Genomic DNA, 18,286 nt, shown 5'->3' on the forward strand with positions numbered 1-18,286 from the left:
ACATATGAATCTTTAGTGCCTCTGGCACGCAACATCTTGCAACACTGGCTGCAATGGTGCCATGAGAATGTCTGTTCTTGCTTTTAGGTGACATGGTTAAACAACAGCATTATCTCCTGCAAATGAACAAGAAGTAGGATTGAGCGGACTTGTAGGCTCTAAAGTTTTACATTATTTTATTTTTGAGTGCAGTTATTTTTTGTACATAATTCTATACTTGTAAGTTCAACTTTCAGAATAAAGATATTGCACTAAAGTACTTGTATTAGGTGAATTGAAAAATACTATTTATTTTGGTTTTTTTTTACATTGCAAATATTTATAATGTAAAGTGAGCACTGTACACTTTGTATTCTGTGTTGTAACTGAAATCAACATATTTGAAAATGTAAAAAATATCCCAAAATATTTAAATAAATTGTATTCTATTATTAGGGCTACGATTTTGTCATGGAGGTCACGAAGTCACAGTTTCCGTGACTTCCAGAGACCTCTGTGATTTGAGTCCCCTGCTGCCTGGGAGCTGTCAGTTTACCCCACCACCCCTGGTGGCTGGGAACTGTGGGGGCCTGAGCTCCCAGCCTCAGAGGGCGGCAGGGGTGCCCCACAGCTTCCAGGCTGATGGGGAGGCAGGGGTTCCCAGAGCTCCCAGGCAGCGGGGAGATTCCGAGCTCCCGGCCGCCGGGCAGTAGGGATCCCTGGAGCTCCCGGCTGCCACCAGAGTGCTTGCGGCCGCTGTGGGCAGCAAGACCCTCGGGAGCTCCCAGCCACCATGGGTGTTCCACAGCTCCCAGCCATCACGTGCAGCAGGGCCCCTGGAAGCTTCTGTGCTCTGTAGTTCCCAGCTGCCACTGGAGCCCTGGAGCACGGAGCCGCTGCAGGCAGAGGGGGAACCCCCTTCGAGCCACTGCAGGAGGTGGGGGTACACTGGAGCTCTGAGGCACCGCAAGTGGCGGTGCCCAAGCTTGGAGCCACCTGCGGTGGGGGGACCCAGGAGCTCCTAGTCAGGCCCCACTGGGTGGTGTCATGCATATTTTTAGTAGAAGTCAGGAGTACGTCACAGGCTTCAGTGAATTTTCCTCTATTGCCCGTGACCTGTCCATGACTTCTACTAAAAATTTGTGTGACAAAAACTTAGCCTTATCTATTATTGTTTAACAGTACAATTAATTGTGCAATTAATTTTTTTAATCACACGATTAATCACGATTGATTAGTGGCTTGACAGCCCTACTGGAAACATATTACAAACTGAAACTTTAGGTTCTGTAGCACAATTTTGTAACAAAAAATGGATTCTGTGGCAAATTCTGCAGCATCACACAATATGAGGCTTTGAATATTTTTAAGAACGTAGGACCTGGAAGAGCATAGGCTGAATGTTCATAGTTAAGACTTGTTCTGAATTCCTCTTTGGCCACTTATCATCAGTGTTTTCATGAAAACCCCCACTTGGAATAGCTTACCTATTTGTACATTCAAAACAATGAACAGCATTTGAAAAGACACAGGAAAAAGTCACAGTGTTCTTGAAAGCAAATTATAAAATATGTGAGCAGATACATTTATTCACACAGTTGCTATAGTGTATATAGCATAGAGTAGAAAAGTAGTGATAAGAATAAATCTAACTGAAGGATGACACAATGTGCCCAGTTGATATGATTCACGGGGAATGCATTGAAAGAGAATGGATCATGTAACTGAAGTCCTTTGACTCTCATGTAGAGAGCCTCTGTACTTCATCGGAATCCAGCATTATTTTTGAAAACCTGTAGAATTATTTATTACACAGAAACCTTTTATTCATGAGATAGTGAATTAGGTTTTCCAGAATCAGTATTTTTAGCCTTCTACCACAGATAGGTCAAGTGGGAAATTAAATAGAAAATTACAGAAAAACACTGTCATGAGAGATGCCAGAAATAAAAATGATCCATGTGTAACAGCCTGTCATGCAAGGTTACTAAAGCAAATATGCTGGGGACATAAACTCAAATGTAAGAATTCATCTTGAAGTCATTAAATGGGGTACAATATACTTTATTAGATTTACTTCACCCAGGTTGGTGGCATTTCTATAATCTGTAGCATTTAGTTATTCTTTGAGCTTTTCAAGCATGTAGTTGGGAACTCCACTAATTTGACACTTGCTGTTTCCAGCTTGTCTTTCAAGTGGTTTTATAATATGGCCAGAAAATTGTCTTTGTCCAAGATTTTAAAATGTGACTAGTGGTTTTGGGTGCCCAAATTAAGAAGCCTCTAAAGGCCTGATTTTCAGAGGGTGCTGAGCAACTACCCTGTGAATATCTGGCGCCTTTTAAGTATCTCAGTTTGGGCAATCAAAAATTGAGGCACTCATAATCACTAGTCACTTCTGAAAATCTAGGATACTGTTACTTTTTGTATCAGAGGGGTAGCCGTGTTAGTCTTGATCTGTAAAAGTGGCAAAGAGTCCTGTGGCATCTTATAGACTATTCACCCACGAAAGCTCATGCTCCAATACATCTGTTAGTCTATAAGGTGCCACAGGACCCTTTGTGTCTTTTTGGTTGCTCTGTGGATTCTACCAACAAAATGTCAGTTATGGTCAAAGATGGTAAAGGTCTATGATGAACTAATTATCTTGTAATCTAGACATAGAACTCCTTGAGCCATACTCAGAACCAAATGGATAAATGTAACTTCCTGTAATTTCAGCAGATGTCTTTTATTACATGTGCTGCTCCTCCATTTTCTGTGTGTACCACGCCAGAATGAGGGTTTGACATGCTAGCCTGCTACTGATGGTCAGGTTTCTGTGTACGTACTCTCACTCTTCCTAGGGAAGAAGGCAGGCTTTAGTGTTCCCAGTGTCGTAACTGGTCTGGCAGATTTGTTTGGCCTTACATTTTCCTGAGCAGTAGCTGTAGCTGGACTGATGACTTTTGGCTTCAAGTACTGATTTGTGAAAGGGAAAACTGAAGGCAAACAATGGAGCAGGTGATCTCATGCCACCCACGGATATTCCTATTCTCCAACAAAGCAAGGTATGGGTCTCTTGAACTCTGCTTGGTTGGAATTATTAATTATTATTATTGTTATAAAATTATTTATTAGTGTTAGGGTAGCACTATCCAAGATCAGTGCCACTGTGCAAAGCACAATATGGAGAATAAGAGTTCCCTGCCCTGAAGCGATTACCATCTAAATAGGCAAGAGACAAAGGGAATATTGCAGATGGGAACTAAAGCACAGATAAAAAAAGTGACTTACCCAAGGTTGCACAGGAAGTCTGCAGCAGAACCAAGAATTGACCTTATATCTCCTGAGCCAACATTCAGTTTCCTAACCAAAACGCTACATGTTTTTCTACACCTGTTTGGGACAAATTCACCAGAAGTCCATAAAGGGCTGATAAACTGAGAGCCGATCTTGATTTAAATGAGACAATAGGCTTTGCTAGAACATATACTACGGCACAAACCCAGCTACATAAGAACTAAGTATTTATTCATTGTTATATAATTAGAAGTGTATGTAGGCTTCAGGCTTCCCCATGCCTTCAGGTAGCCACAAAACCAAAAATGAGTTTTGTCCTTTGTTATTCAATGAAGGAAGCTAAAAACTGAACTGTGCAAGATACAGACTTCCTGATAACATTCGAAGAGAAAAAATATTTTGTGATTTTTAGGGATTATAAAAACCAAGAATGTCAACCTAAGTTCTAGCTGCTAAAAAGGGAAACTCCCAGAACAAACTTCAGCAACTTTTCCCCCCTAGCATAGAAGACACCTTATTTTGTTTTCTAATAGGCCGTGTGACACTTGTAGGATAAGTAAAGTCAGTGAAGAGAGACGTGCAGATGTTTGTTATTCAAGTTATATAAAAAAGTGGTTTGGTCTGGCAACTCTCAAAACACGTGCCTGGCCTTGAAATTCAACACTGATCAGTGCAAAGTAATGCACATTGGAAAATTAATCCCAAATACAAATATATAATGATGGGTTCTCAAAGAGATCATAGAGTCACCATGGGTAGTTCTCTGAAAACTTCAGCTCGGTGCTCAGCAGTAATCAAAAAGACTAACAGAATGTTAGGAACTATTAGGAAAGGGATAAATCTTGCCCGAAGTATTCACCTACTATTGCTCCCATTAAAATGAATCACTTCTTACAATATTTTTTTCCGGTGTGGAACACAACATAAATGTAATGTTAAGGTGAGAATTGAAACCCACAAAGCCAGGAAATTCAGAGAAAATCTAGTTTAAAAATTCCACTATTTTGCATTTTGATAAATTGAGTTTTGAACTTTTGGCGAATTGTTTGGAATATTTGCAACTTTTTGAAATACTTCTAGATATTTTTGGTCTCTCCGAGTGCTTTTAGATTTACTTATACCTGTATAGATTAAAAACTTGGTTTATTATGAACAGCAATAGTTACTTGATGAAAGTCAATGCAAATATTAGAATAGGGGAGCAAAGTCAGAAACATTATTTGTGTTGATTTGGGGGTGGGAATTGGGATGAAGACAGTGATGTATTGTGTTTAATTATATGGATGAAGACCAGGCAGAATGAGAAGGAGAATCCTTATTCTCCAGGAGACTTATTTTGATGCAATTATTAATGTTTGACATGGAGGATAACTTGTAGCTTTAAAATACTATGCATATACTGGTAAGCTTTTTGGACAAACCCTTAATTCAGTTTGTTTTTCATGCCTTATTCATCTCTAATTCAGCAAGGCCCATCTTTCCCTATAAGCCCTGAGTTCATGCTATCAGATAAAAGTGAAACAGGTGCACATCTGATATGGAGGCACAAGGTGTGGAAATACAGAGGGAGGCTCTGAGTTTACGACAGTCTATTTCTTTAAGCTATAATTCACATATATAGTTTTTTCCACAACAGCTATTGGTCTCTATCTACTACATACCATGTAGTGAATCAATCACTCCAGCTATATGTACCTGCTTGGTGTATTATGGTTACCATGTCTTAAAAAAAGTATGGTACTAAATCCTCATTGTCATGGGATTCCTTGCTATGCCAGTATTAGGCGTGGTAGAATAAAGGGATAATCAACCCAAAGTTTGTCAGAGACACTGAACCTAAGAAATGTCAGTCAGATACTGTGGGATGGCAAAGTAAGAACTGTAACAACAAGCCTTGTACTAGAAAACCATTTGTAAAACAGCTAGACACTTACGTTGAGTGTCCTCTGGACAGCAATACTGTCATGTCACTATTTAAAAGCCCCCCCTGTGCTCATATTGGCATGTTATATGTGGTAACTTTTATCTTGAGACTCAGCTGCATGGTGTGCAATTTCTTCACCCTCAGTTTGCAAAGAGTGACAATTTATAGAAGTTCTCAGTTTAGATTTACGATTTTGATCCTGGTTTTGTTCTTTGACCTTGATTAAAGTCCAAAGCCAGCACCTTCCACAGGGCTATACAACCTGAAAGGGAGGGGGCAAGCTGCAGAGAGTTCATGCAGGGGAGGTTCGTAGGTGTTCCTTTAGTGGCAGTACAGAGGTGGATTCGAGAACCAGTTCAGGAATGACTATATAAACCTATGAGCCAAAATGCTCTGCTACATTATAGTGCTCCAGGAGCATGGAACACAGCCCGGCAATCGTCAGTGGATTTAGTCTTGCAGTCTTGCAGTGCACTCCTGAGCCTAGTTCATTAAGTCATGCTTTGAGGGAAAAGTAAAATGGAAAAAATAGAAGATTCTTCCTTTACAATCAGCTATCTATTCTGTAGTTAAAGAACAGAACTTTATACAGATGACCAAATGTGAAATGCATGTGAAAGAATAGTACTGCAGTAAGGATAAGAGAACAGCTGAAGAAGACCAAAAAAACATATGTGTTTCCTCCATGAAGAAAGAAACAGAAAAATGATCCCCTTTGACTCGCTGCTGAGATGAAGTCCAATTGTTTCCTAGCTAGCTCATCACAGGAAGCGTTCATAGGGTGGTAGTGGTGGTGGTGGTGTGTAAATTACATTTCTTGAAAAGTTGGGGAGAGAGAGAAGAGTTCAGTTTTGGGATAGCCATGTGGGAAAGGAGAGTTGCCAGTATTGTGATTAGTGCTAGCCAGGAAAAACAGAATTCTATTTTCTGAAAAGTTTGAGGTTTCAAAATTTGTTTTTGTTCTGCATTGCAAAGAAAGAGCTTTTGAAAAATATTGCAACCCACCCCAGAATAGGCAATAGCCTAGTGGTTTGGCATTCACCTGCTCTATGGCAGTCCCCCTCTGAATCAGTCAAGCACCATCTTTCTCTATAGGCTGTAGTTTTGTGCTCCTGAACAAAATACATTTTGTTTAAAAAAAAATCAGTGGCATTGTTTTGACTTTTTAAAATGAAATTAATGAGGCTCCCCGTCTAGAATCATAGAATATCAGGGTTGGAAGGGACCTCAGGAGGTCATCTAGTCCAACCCCCTGCTCAAAGCAGGACCAATCCCCAACTAAATCACAGCCGGAGCTTTGCCAAGCCTGACCTTAAAAACCTCTAAGGAAGGAGATTCCACCACCTCCCTAGATAACCCATTCCAGTGCTTCACCACACTCCTAGTGAAAAAGGTTTTCCTAATATCCAACCAAAACCTCCCCCACTGCAACTTGAGACCATTATTCCTTGTTCTGTCATCTGCTACCACTGAGAACAGTCTAGATCCATCCTCTTTGGAATCCCCTTTCAGGTATTTGAAAGCAGCTATCAAATCCCCCCTCATTCTTCTCTTCCACAGACTAAACAATCCCAGTTCCCTCAGCCTCTCCTCATAAGTCATGTGTTCCAGTCCCCTAATCATTTTTGTTGCCCTCCACTGGACTCTTTCCAATTTTTCCACATCCTTCTTGTAGTGTGGAGCCCCAAACTGGACACAGTACTCCAGATGAGGCCTCACCAATGCCGAATAGAGGGTGTCATAAATATAAAGGGAAGGGTAAACCCCTTTAAAATCCCTCCTGGCCAGAGGAAAACTCCTCTCACCTGTAAAGGGTTAAGAAGCTAAAGGTAACCTCACTGGCACCTGACCAAAATGACCAATGAGGAGACAAGATACTTTCAAAAGCTGGGAGGAGGGAGAGAAACAAAGGGTCTGTGAGTCTGTTGGTATGCTGCTTTGCTGGGGACAGAACAGGAATGAAGTCTTAGAACTTTTAGTAAGTAATCTAGCTAGGTATGCGTTAGATTATGATTTCTTTAAATGGCTGAGAAAAGAATTGTGCTGAATAGAATAACTATTTCTGTCTGTGTATCTTTTTTGTAACTTAAGTTTTTGCCTAAAGGGATTCTCTATGTTTTGAATCTAATTACCCTGTAAGGTATCTACTATCCTGATTTTACAGAGGGGATTTCTTTACTTCTATTTACTCCTATTTTTATTAAAAGTCTTCTTGTAAGAAAACTGAATGCTTTTTCATTGTTCTCAGATCCAAGGGTTTGGGTCTGTGGTCACCTATGCAAATTGGTGAGGCTTTTTAACCAACATTTCCCAGGAAAGAGGGAGGGCTGCAAGTGTTGGGAGGATTGTTCATTTTTCTTAAGCTCCAAGGGTCTGGGTCTGTAGTCATCTAGGCAAATTGGTTAGGCTTTTTACCAAACCTTGTCCAGGAAGTGGGGTGCAAGGTTTTGGGAAGTATTTTGTGGGGAAAGACGTTTCCAAACAGCTCTTCCCCAGTAACCAGTATTTGTTTGGTGGCGGTAGTGGCCAATCCAAGGACAAAGGGTGGAAAATTTTATACCTTGGGGAAGTTTTGACCTAAGCTGGTAAAGATAAGCTTAGGAGGTTTTTCATGCAGGTCTCCACATCTGTACCCTAGAGTTCAGAGTGGGGGAGGAACCTTGACAGAGGTCCCTCGATCACGTCCCTCGATCTGATGGCAATGCCCCTACTTATACAGCCGAAAATGCCGTTAGCCTGATTGGCAACAAGGGCACACTGTTGGCTCATATCCAGCTTTTCATCCACTGTAACCCCTAGGTCCTTTTCTGCAGAACTGCTGCCTAGCCATTCGGTCACTAGTCTGTAGCAGTGCATGGGATTCTTCCTTCCTAAATGCAGGACTCTGCACTTGTCCTTGTTGAACCTCATCAGATTTCTTTTGGCCCAATCCTCTAATTTGTCTAGGTCCCTCTGCATCCTATCCCTACCTTCCAGCGTACCTACCACTCCTTCCAGTTTAGTGTAATCTGCAAACTTGCTGAGGGTGCAATCCACACCATCTTCCAGATCATTAATAAAGATATTGAACAAAACCGGCCCCAGGACCGACCCTTGGGGCACTCCTCTTGATACTGGCTGCCATCTAGACACGGAGCCATTGATCACTACCTGTTGAGCCTGACCCCATCATGCCTGGAGACTCTCCAGCTCTGCATCCAAGCTCCTGTCCCCAGCTTGAGAGACTGGAAGGCCTAGATCCACAAAAGTACTTTGGCACCTAAATCCAAATTTTAGGTGCCTAAGTCCCTCCACTGTGATCCAGAAAACCACTCCTCAGCTGCTGCCTAACCCTCTAGGTGCCTAAAGTTGCAATGGGCATATGAACTTTCACCTCACTCCTGGTGTCTGGTCACCTATCTCCCACCTAAGCCCCAGTGCAATCCACGAACCAGGGGAAGATAGGAGGAGGAATGCCTGTCTTACCTATAAGGCCCAATCAGGGGGTAGCAGGGGAGAGGGCGGGATGTGGGAGAGCCAGGTTCCATTCTCCCACTCAAACAGAGGTAGAGAAAGGATTTGAAAAGGGATCTCCCATACCTCTCAGATGTGTGCCCTAGCCACTGGGCTATGGTGTATTCTGAAGTGGGCTCCCTCCCTCTCTGCTGTTGAAGCTGGTTCACTTTGTATCAATAATTAAATTGTCATTGGAGCAGGGAGACTGGACTCTGGGTCTCCCACCTCTGTGGGTGACTAAAGAGTCACTCTGTCTTTTTGGCCCAATGACTATTTATCCAAAATTAACAGCTTCAACAGCAGAAGCCCCACATCAGAATACTCCATAGACCAGTGATGTGAGCCTTCTCTGGAGAGGTAGGAGTTGTCTGTTCAAATCCTCTCTGTCAGGCAGAGGTAGGAACTGAACCTGGGGATCTCCTATAGCCTAGGTGAGTGCTCTAACCACTAGGCTCAGAGTTCTAACATAGGCACTGGTACCACCAGCTGCTGTTTTGTGGAGTGAGGTAAGTGCCTCATCTCTTCAATGGTTTAGGTGCTTAAGTTGTATGATTCCAGAAAAGGGGTTCCTGGTTGTGGATCTCAAGCAGAGATAGGTGCCAAACTCCATGAGAGGGGCAAGGCTTAGGACACTCCTCTCATCTATATTCGCCAACAGATGCCAAGAAGGTTCCTTGTATAGCATGTTGACCTTTGTGGATTGCATTCTAATACACCTAACTCAGGCATTATGGATCACGGTGTTATTCCTGTGATTTTTTTTTCTAGGTGCCTAAACGTTTTCTGGGCAAAAGCCCTCAGAAGATTGACTTGAACTGGGGCTTCCTGGCTTTGCAGCAGCCTGTCACAGAGGTAGGTGAGCTGGCAGGAAACCAGGCAAACCTGCCTCATTTCCATTAGAAAGTTTGATGGAATCCACATGTTCCTGTACAACAGTTTGATTTTGTTGAAATGCCATTTTCTAACAGAAAAATGTTGTCAAAAAGTTTCTGACTAACTTTTGTATGGGTCAAACTGGGGCATGTTGTATGAGTCTGGTAGTAATATTTTACTTAATTTAAATTGTGGAACAGAAATATAAAAACTTGTTTTATTGCATTTTAATTCATTTTCAATGGGGAAATCCTGTGTGCTGGGGAGAATGGATCCAATATTTTTATAGCTTAAGTAAAAATATCAAAGTATTTCATAGAACTTATTAAAGCTAAGGCCTTGAAAGTTCTGCCAAGCTAACATTCAGCATGGCTAGGAATGATCTCAATTTCATGGAAAAATATTTCCATCAGGTAGCCTACTGAGGTAAAAGGTACTTACTAGTAGGTCCTTTGAAACACACTTTACATCTACGGCATGCTGCCCTTACAAAGATAGCCATAGGGTCAAAGTATATAGACAGAAGTGACACCATCTTCCCCCTGAAGCCTTACACAGCTTCTCTTTAGAACATCTTACACCCATCACACTTTGAATAAAAACTTAACAGATGTAGAAAGTAAATAAAAGGGCTTAAATTCAAGTCTCTTGTTTTCTAGGTATGCAGCATGCCTTCAAGCCAAAGAAGCATCTCTGCTAGCGCAAGCCAAGGGCATTTTTTTATCCTTAACCCTGGCTTTCTTACAATACTCCGGGCTCTGTGAATTGGCATTATCCATGTGAACACTTCAGTGAAAAATAGTTTCAGTAGAAGATGCTAATAGCATAAAAACCCATGAGTTTATTTCCTTACACTGACAGCGCCTGCAGCTTTGACTATCCTTAGCATTTGTACAGCCAATTTATTTTTGATTTTCTCTGATTATACATTATTATTTTCAGAACATGGCACAACAGCATATGTGTGACTCATTTATGTCTACATGAGTTCTCCTCTTCTAAACTAGCTATGGAAGATAACACATACAGTATCTCCTTTTCTCTTCATCCCTACCCTTTCAAAGTTAGGTCAGACCTTTAAAATTCTAAGGAATCACTTGTGAAGTTCTAAACAGGAAAACTTAATTCGGAAAGTGCACTAGTTTTAATGTTTATTATTAGTTACTTAATAGAGACACTGTTTTAACCAATACCAAAGGCCTCTTTAACTACAGCCTTGGTATATAATCAGTTTGATCTTTCAGCTGTATCCTTTCCTGAACATTTTTTGGGGAATTGTATTATCCATGTCACTGTACCTCTAAGTCTCTGGGCAATATCATTTGACTGAGATGGCAGTTTTAAACAAGATATTTCATCATTTGGTAGTGGGATTTTTGAAAGGGCCTCAGCCTGACTTCTGATTCGGGGCACATTTAATTGTCCATGGAAATATTAGCACTTAAACATCCAATTACCTGGTCAACAAGCACAATCAGGAAAATGTCTAAATGCTAGAGCATCTGTACCCAAAGACTTGCATTCGCAAAACTGGAAGCTTTTTTTCTAAACAAATAAGACTCTTAATTACCTGACCTTTTTTTATATAAGCCAAATGCTGAAGTATTTAGTTTTTATTTACATCTTACATAGGCAAAACTTTCATTGACTTCAGTGAGACTCTTGCCTGAGGCTTAAGGAAGAACTTCCATATTTGATCCAATGGGTAACAGTCACCTCATTTCAAAATGTCTCTCAAATGCCCTGTGCTAAGGTTGAAGAGGGTTTAAAGGGTGCACAGGGCATTGTGGGAGCCCTTTGCTCTGGGATGAATTTTGAAGCCCTCTTTAGACAAGATTGAGAAAATGTTCCACAAGACAGATTAAGCTTGTTATCTTTAGGAATGTCCTAGTATGATTCATCTGTTATGGAAAATGAGAGAGGAAATTATAAGAATCAGTTCTCTTATCCATTTCTTAAGTGAAGCTCATGACTTCCCTGTCCCAAAAAGTTTGCCTTATTTTTAATTTTCTGCTAGATAAAACCTCAGCCACTCAGTAATTCAGCTTGCCATTTTAGCCTCCCAGAGGTTATTTCTTTTTTAATTAGCAATCCATATTTTGAAAAGTTATGATTCTACCAACAGGGTAAGCCAGGGCAGAACAGTCACTGCCTGGAAAGGATGTGCATGAGATTTTGCAATTTACAACATAGTGTTCAGGGACTAAACTACAGCATCTATTATAGGGGAGCGAATTCCTGACACCTCTGTACATATCCAGATACTGGAGGACAGATGCAGTGTTAGTGTAAATTGGTGTCTCTCTTTTGGCTTAAACGGAATTGTTCTTGTTTTCAAAGGTTGACCAGATTTTCAGAGTAAAAAACCATGACACCTGCTAGGCCATGAAGGGAATTGCAGCAGGGGACAATTTAGGAAGTCTGCATAGGAGGAATTTGGCAGCTAGGTGGAGTGAGAAAAAAAGTGTCCCTTCCACTTCAGGGAGGGTTCATTTATCCCCAGATAACTAGGCCTGAACTGTTTTAGGAGTATTTTTAAAGTTACAGAAAAGGGTGGTAAATTTGAGAAAAATATTTAGGCCCTGATTCCCAGGCAGCAGTGTAAAGCCCTAAAATAGCTGTAAGCCACTTGAACTCTGAGCATATGCCTAAATGCTTTGCTGAATGAGTATCTTACTTCCGTTTGTCTCCTTCAGTGTTCCAGGCTCCCAGTTCCAAGCTCCACAAACAAGCACAAAGAATGCAATGGCTAAAGAGTTAAGTGGAATCCTTAAGGAAATATTAAACTTCATAAAGAGGTTCCCAGAATACTTCCAGGAAACAACAGGATCCTTTAACAGGTTGAAAAGGGCAATAGCTGACTTAAAGTGGAAGCAGCAGAAGAGAAAGATTGAGGGACACTGAGGACTGAATGAGAAAGACAGAGCTCTCACTTTCCTGTTATAGAAAGGAAGTGATTTAAGAATTAAATGCAATGACTTAGATCAGTGGTTCCCAAACTTGTTCCGCTGCTTGTTCAGGGAAAGCCCCTGGCGGGCCGGGCCGGTTTGTTTACCTGCCACGTCTGCAGGTTTGGCCGATCGTGGCTCCCAGTGACTGCGTTTCGCTGCTCCAGGCCAATGGGAGCTGCTGGAAGAGGCGGCCCGTACATCCCTCGGCCCGTGCCGCTTTGGAACTGTGGCTACTGGGAGCCGCGATTGGCCGAACCTGCGGATACGGCAGGTAGACAAACATGCCCGGCCCGCCAGGGGCTTTCCCTGCACAAGTGACGGAACAAGTTTGGGAACCACTGACTTAGAGAATCACCTGTGCAGAAACAATGTGATAATTTAGTGAATAAAAAAGAACCCAATTTTTCTGTGACAAAAACTTTGGATTACACCTTGAATTTGAATATTTTTCCTTAATACAATAAGATTTCATACCTTTACAGCACAAACCAAGGGATCCCTCTGATCCCACAAAATCAGATACATTGAGATTGTTGGATTAAAGTCAAAGCAAGAAGTCTGGGGAAAAAACGTTGGACCAGTTTCTTGGAAAGATGGGAATCTTTTTTTTGATGAGGATATCTCACTTGAAATTCCAAAACAGAATCAAGAGGCATTTTTTAACCAATATGTTGGAAATGTAAGGGGGAAAAAAAAGTAGTACAGATCCCAGTCCTGCAACATGAATACACCATTTCACTTCAAGGCTCCAGTTTGCAACTCCTTACCAAGCTCAATTTAAACTATTTCCATTTCTGTAGTCTAATATTTTCTCCCAGATAGGTAGGGTAAAGCTTGAAACCAAAGACCATCACAACCTTATTACTTTCCACAATGAGTTCAAGGCACACTTCTTTGACCTACCTTGTTTAACATATAGCGACATGTGTTCATACATTTTTTTCTAATCTAAAAAACAAAACACTCCGCTGCACATCCTTCTCCCCCTGGAGAGAAGATGGGAGAACAGGCACATGATATATGTTTGTCATGTTGCTCAGTGCACAACTGGAAGGTACTCATACTACAGTGATGAACATAGCATAAGAATCTACATACAACAGAACAGCATTTCCACCCCTCAACATTCTGAAAATTGAAACAGCGCTCTCTACAGGGAGTCACGTGGTGGTGTTGGTACAGGCAGCCTTCTATTTAGTTTATCTGAATATATATAATATATTGATGCACCTCTTTAGATGAGGAACAAATTACTGCTAAAATCTTATTCTGTCTGAATCTCTTTGATTAAGAATTGTTCTTAGAGGAGCTGCTGTCTCCAGTTTATACCCATACAATCACATTACATGCTGGCAAAACATTACAGAATCTAAGAGGGGCAAAACTATTTCTACATGGCTTAGACACAAAGTAGAGTCACAGAGAATCATAAAGTGTAAGGCCAGAAGGGACTACCAGATCATCTAGTCTGACCTGTATATCACAGACCACCACCGCCACCCAGCACCCATACAACTGAAATTAGACCAAAGTATTACAGCTCTCAGGAGACTAAGCTATTAAGTGTCATAGGCAAAGAATAGAAGGGACCGAGGTGCACCAATGCCCGAGGCCCTGGCAATGGCAGGAAATTGATTAAGGAAGATAAAATGTAGCTGAATAGTTATGTATTATTGAAGCGGTCAGATAAAGAAAGTCATTCTCATTTAGGTACCTTCCCTGAAAGTCTCATACCCTAGTCCGTGGAGCCAAAATAAAATAGTGTAATACCATAGCTTTCTTCTGAATTAAAACCATTAGTAGGTAAAGAACTGTAACCTAATAGCACTGTATAAGACACAAAAGAAGACAGTCACAGACCTGAAGAGCTCAAAAAAAGAAAAAGAAGAGAGAATATGATTCTTTATTTCACTAGAGGTGACACTGCTTTGTGTGTGTTTATACACAAGTGTAAAGCTTTACTCAATTATATATATTCTTTGTCTGTTGTCCTAGTAAGAAATCTCTCTTCTTTATTTCCTTCTTCCTCAGTGAAATAGTAAAACTGTTCAAAATCACTTCCTTTATAAGCGAATAAAGAGACACATCTTTAAAATAAGTGCTAAAGGCCAGTATGCAATAGAGATCTCATAAAGGGGCTTTTTTCTTTGCCCATTATTTTTTCATCTTACATCAGGAGAGACACTGTTATGAAGAGTGATTTGTTATCTGGTTGGTTTCCAAGAGCTGTCAAGGCGAATACAGCAAAAAAAAGGTCCTTATTTTCTTCTTATCTTCTGTGATCCCTGTCCCTTCTTACCTGATTGTGCTCCCATCTGTCCACAGAGGGAGAGAGGAACATACTTGTTAAGTTATTAATGGCTTGAATGATGTGTGCAGGGAGCATAAGAACTGAATCACACACATTAGTTCTCGGCTAAGCTTTAGATCCTAGGCAAGGTGTAGATCACTCTCACAACATCTCCGATACTTTCTCTGAATTCTTGCTCTACTAAACTAGTTATCAAACATTAATAGTTCAAACTTCTTTTTTAAGAGACCCCTTGTGGCTCCCTTCCCCTCCTGTGACCACTGGTGGGATCTAAACGTGAGCCAAAACAATCTAGTAAAGACCTAAATGAACCAAAACTCTATAGGAAAGAAACAAATATGCTCAGAATTACAATGTGGATCAGCGATACTGCTACATTAAACATGAGTTCTTTGAATAAGGAAATGGAGCCAGCAGACTTCTAGTATTTCAATTAAGAAAACAACCAGGTTCCATCCAAATTATTTACAAAATTATCCATGCACAAAGTAAGACAAAACTGGAGGAATAGTGGAGTTCTTTAATTCTTACTTTGAAGACTTTGACAATGCTGACTTAGCGATTGTTGATCCTCACCCAATAAATGTTTTGCATAAAAGCAATTTGGCAAATCTTAACGAGCAACAAATTGAAGAACTAAAAAAAACCTCTTAAAATTATGAACATGAAAATGAACAATTTATTTATTTAAAAATTAACAAAAATTCTGTCTCAGATATCAATAGGACCTGATCCAAAGTCCACAAATGTCAAGGGGGGCAGTCCTCTTGGTTCCACAGGATTTTGGATTAGATGCTTAGTGCAAATTTTTATAAGGCCTTCCTAGGAAAAAAAAAATTGTCCACTTTTACACACAAGAGATAAATAGACTTTTGATAAACCGAGTCCTCTCCATCTGAAAATCAGCAATTATAATGTTCATGAACAAAGAATAGAGAAATTATATTTACATTTTCTAAAGTGACTAGTGGTTTTGAGTGACCAACACCTTAAAGGGGACTAGTTTTCAGAGAGCAGATACTCACCATTTTTTTGAAAAAACATCAGATCTCTTTAATGTGTCTCAAGTTGAATACATACAATTTTTGTTTCCCTTACAGATCCAAACTTTCATTACATTGATTGATAGACAAAAATAATCACAGAAGGAGTATCAGATCATGTGAGTTACAGGATATACATCCTGATCAGATAAGATTAACAACAGTAGGGAAGAAAAACAAGTGAAGATCTAGTTACAGAGGTTCTCAGAGCTGCCTCAAGTTTTTCTGCCAAAACCTTTTTTCAGCTGAAAAATACAGATTAAGTCTGTTTGAGCAAAACATTGTAAATTCCGGTCAAATTTGTGGAATTGTTTCATTATTTAAAAAATTGTGAAAAAAAATAACTCATTGACGTTTTTGAAACAAGACATTTATTTGAAACATCTGTTACTGAAGTTTGATTTTTAAGAAAGGTTTAAAAAACTAAAAACAAAAGTAAATGTTCTGTTTTGGGTCAAACATTTTGTAATATCCAGTAGATTATTTATTTCCCCACTCTCCTGCAATATTTTGCCGGTCAGAATGGTTGTTCTTTGGTTTTTTCTTTTTCTCCTGAGGCTTCAGAAGTGGCCATGGAGAATATCCACAGCCGTTTCACATTCTAATGGAAGAATTCCATCTCCTCAAACCCTATAGAATACCCCTCTACAGAGCCCATTTTATTGGGCTTAAAACAGGACAGAGTATTTTCAACTAAAAATTAATACAATTGGTTTAAGCCTTTCTATATTCCTTTCTGTCTTTTGACTGTTCATAGGTAAATTGACAGTCTGTTTTATAAATTCTGCCTTTTTTGGTCTAGAAAAGAAATTCTAGTTTCACCCTTAGCCCCTGACAATGATAAAGAATTTTCCCCAAACCACACATAATCCTAGATACTAAATTGCTCCTTATTATCAATAAACACAAAAGAAAAAAAAAGTATTTTGTCCAGATAACCAAGGGTCATTTGTGGCTTTAAGCCACAGACCACAAGCGGAGACTGTATGGAGATGTGTGGTCCTAGTGGGAACTCCAGGAGCTATCATGACTAATGATGGCACAATGACTACAAGCAGTCTTGCTCTGCTACTCTATCACTCTAGAAGAAGGCCAGTACACCTCCTCATCTCCATGATTACTAGTGACTGTGGGCAGAGGGGGAAGCTGAGGTAATCTGCTCCTCTCTATCTAATATAGGGAGGATAGTGCTGGAAGAAACCTGGAGTAGTCCTCCACTGTGGGGAGCACAAAGGCTTCCACTGTGCCTGGCTCATTCCATTCAGTTCCCATTGATCTTCAGCAGATAAATTCAAGAGAGTCACACGTTTCCCAGAACAGCAAGAGCACAGAGACATGTATTCATGGGTCTGAATCTGATCTCACATCAATGTCAATCAGTGAAATGGCATCTATGTAAACCAACATAAAAGAAGAATCATGTTATTGCTGTAATTAAACCGCTGTTCCATGTCCACGTTATGCTCCTTGTGTTGGTGGAGCACATTCACAGTAGCAGCTCTTGCACTGACACAGAGAGCAGTGCACTGTGGGTAGCTATCCCAGTGTGCAACTGGCCACAGGGTGTTATGAGAAAGGTTATCAATTCCTCACAGGGGCAAGTTCAGCATCACATGATGCAGGTTTCTCAGTCTCATCATTCCATGGGCATCCGACATGTCAAGCCACATTTTCAACTTCCCTGATAACCTGCTAGCCCGCTGTCTGTGTCAGAAAGCATGGATCCTGCACTGCTGTTCAGTACTGCGCTGTGTGTTATGAATCATCAATGATTTAGATAATGGCACAGAGAGTACGCTTATAAAGTTTGAGGACGATACGAAGCTGGGAGGGGTTGCAAGTGCTTTGGAGGATAGAATTATAATTCAAAATGATCTGGACAAACTGGAGAAATGGTCTGAAGTAAATAGGATGAAATTCAATAAGGACTAATGCAAAGTACTCTACTTAGGACGGAACAATCAATTGCACACATACAAAATGGGAAATGACTGCCTAGGAAGGAGTACTGTGGAAAGGGATCTGGGGATCATAGTGGATCACAAGTTAAATATGAATCACCAATGCAACACTGTTGCAAAAAAAGCGAACATCATTCTGGGATGTATTAGCAGGAGTGTTGTAAACAAGACACGAGAAGTAATTCTTCTGCTCTACTCCATGCTGATTAGGCCTCAACTGTAGTATTGTGTCCAGTTCTGGGCGCCACATTTCAGGGAAGATGTGGACAAACTGGAGAAAGTCCAGAGAAGAGCAACAAAAAGTGATTAAAGGTCTAGAAAACATGACCTATGAAGGAAGATTGAAAAAATTGGGTTTGTTTAATCTGGAAAAGAGACAACTGAAAGAGGACATGATAACAGTTTTCAAGTACATAAAAGGTTGTTAGAAGGAGGAAGGAGAAAAATTGTTCTTCTTAACCCCTGAG

This window comes from Lepidochelys olivacea (genome assembly GCF_965140295.1).
Source record: "Lepidochelys olivacea isolate rLepOli2 genome assembly, chromosome: 1".
Lineage (NCBI taxonomy): Eukaryota > Metazoa > Chordata > Testudines > Cheloniidae > Lepidochelys > Lepidochelys olivacea.